Raw genomic sequence first — 2,500 nt, 5'->3', positions numbered from 1 at the left:
CTTAACCTAACCCATGTTGTGCCTTAACCTAACCCATGTTGTCGCCTTAACGTAACCCACGTTGTCGCCTAAACCTGCTCTGTAATTGTTATACGACTCGTTCAATTACTGTAGTGTTGCCCACCCGCAACCCTCGCAATATAGTTCGCTACTCGCACTGCCCGCACCCCTGTGTATCGCTTCATGTTAAACACCTTGCAAGTCTTGCTCACTTTCCACATGCTCCTGCTGTACACTGTAATGTGGATGGCAGCAGGACGTACATGCCGCCCCTCCCCACGTCCCCACCTTGCCCCCTGCCTTCGCAAGCTGGTTGGTGAGAAGTTTGCATGTTCAATGCCCTTCGCATGCGACGTACTCAGGCTACGTTGTGGTGCGGCCTGTGTCAACTGTCCGCTGATGTCGTACGCGTGAACCACAATCTGTACTGCACATTCGTCCTTATGTACTGAATGATACATCGTGGCACATGTGTGACCGCACAACGACTGCGCCCAAAAACGGCGGACCATACAGTGCAAATATTGTGCACGCAGCTACGTGTCGTCTCCCTATGAGAGCTGGATTGCAGTGTGGTACGCCATAGAGACGTGTGGGAGGAACGGACGCCGTGGATGGCGATCAGCATGAGCTGTCTGTTGATGTATTCGGACCTAGTCGTCTCTCCTCACACACCGTGATGGCATGGTGCACCGCGTTCCATATCTGCGACATGCTACAGAGGCCGGTTGACAGTCGTTCGAGCAATGGACATCGCATACGTACGGGGGCCACCTTCCACGTATTGTCTAGGCGTGCACATTTTGTTGCGTGTATGTGGGCAGACGTAGTGTGGCGTGACACCTGACACAGGCATGCAATAATCGTTGAAGTTGCAAATGGCGATGGACGCCTGCGTTTTCTGGTGAAGTTACGCAAATGAACAAATGGTAACCTGTTGTGGTGCGGTTGTTCTCGCTAGGGGTGAATCGGTGATGGCGACGATAGGTTGAGGTACTAACCGGTTGTTCCAGCGATACCCACCATGCCGACGAAACTGAACGGCATCTGGGTGTGAAGCGATACGCGGCGGTGGCTGGGTGGGACCGTCCCCGGCCGGTGAGGGGGCGCCTCCCGGCGTGCTGGCCGCGCGGTGCGTGGGCGCACGCGCTACAGCCGGCTGGTGGGGGCGGCCAGTGGCAGGCGCGCCGGCCGACGGACGCGGCAGGCGTCGCAGCTGCGCGCCGGCGCACCCTGCGCGCGGCGCCGTGCGGCCAAAGTAGGTCCTCGCGGGCCCGGTGCGAAGCGCGGTGGACATCTTCAGTGTGCTGGTCCGATTGAGGACTGTGTGCGTTGAGGATGCGCCGCCGCCCGGCGCTCGGCGCCGCGACGCCGTCTGCTGCTCGGTCGCCCCAGCGGTTCTCGCTGGTGGTTTGTATCGCAGCTGTGCGGATGTGTTGGCGCGTGCGCTGTGCTGGGAGAGTTCGCTTCGGCACCCAAGTGGGGCTTTTGTCCTTCTGTGGCGCTGGCGTTGGAGCTGCCGGTCACCGTAGGTGGCGCGTGTTGTCTCCCGCCGGCAATGCCACGACAGCACGCTCCCGGGCCTCTGTCGGCAGCGGCAAGCTCAGTTGGGAGCACGGGTGGTCGCACCGAAAGCGTCTACTCGCCTAACTCCGGGCGATTGCGCCTCTCTCGAACCCGACCAAGTACTTGGGACGGCGCTGCGCGCCGCCGGGACCTGAGAGGGTTTCGAGGTGTATTGTGCAGGGGAGCTCAGCCTCCTCCTGTTTGCAGAATGATTGAGCGGACGCTTGCGTGTTCGCGCGGGCCCCCGGGACACACTCCCGGGCGGCCGGCTGCTCAGCTCTAGTTGACGCAGCTCCCTGGTTGATCCTGCCAGTAGTCATATGCTTGTCTCAAAGATTAAGCCATGCATGTCTCAGTACAAGCCGCATTAAGGTGAAACCGCGAATGGCTCATTAAATCAGTTATGGTTCCTTAGATCGTACCCACGTTACTTGGATAACTGTGGTAATTCTAGAGCTAATACATGCAAACAGAGTCCCGACCAGAGATGGAAGGGACGCTTTTATTAGATCAAAACCAATCGGTCGGCTCGTCCGGTCCGTTTGCCTTGGTGACTCTGAATAACTTTGGGCTGATCGCACGGTCCTCGTACCGGCGACGCATCTTTCAAATGTCTGCCTTATCAACTGTCGATGGTAGGTTCTGCGCCTACCATGGTTGTAACGGGTAACGGGGAATCAGGGTTCGATTCCGGAGAGGGAGCCTGAGAAACGGCTACCACATCCAAGGAAGGCAGCAGGCGCGCAAATTACCCACTCCCGGCACGGGGAGGTAGTGACGAAAAATAACGATACGGGACTCATCCGAGGCCCCGTAATCGGAATGAGTACACTTTAAATCCTTTAACGAGTATCTATTGGAGGGCAAGTCTGGTGCCAGCAGCCGCGGTAATTCCAGCTCCAATAGCGTATATTAAAGTTGTTGCGGTTAAAAA

The 2,500-nt window shown here is 57.6% G+C and overlaps 1 non-coding gene across 1 annotated transcript in view; it reads left to right on the top strand.

Annotated features, from left to right (window-relative positions):
* Positions 1-1,859: 1,859 nt before the first annotated feature.
* The window catches only part of LOC124774592, a 1,909-nt gene continuing 1,268 nt past the window's right edge, over positions 1,860-2,500 (top strand). Inside the window, exon 1 of the ribosomal RNA XR_007015382.1 lies at positions 1,860-2,500. This exon is cut by the window's right edge and continues 1,268 nt beyond it. This is a non-coding gene — a ribosomal RNA (small subunit ribosomal RNA).

Source organism: Schistocerca piceifrons, unplaced genomic scaffold (genome assembly GCF_021461385.2).
Source record: "Schistocerca piceifrons isolate TAMUIC-IGC-003096 unplaced genomic scaffold, iqSchPice1.1 HiC_scaffold_967, whole genome shotgun sequence".
Lineage (NCBI taxonomy): Eukaryota > Metazoa > Arthropoda > Insecta > Orthoptera > Acrididae > Schistocerca > Schistocerca piceifrons.
This window is presented reverse-complemented; position numbering and strand designations above follow the sequence as displayed.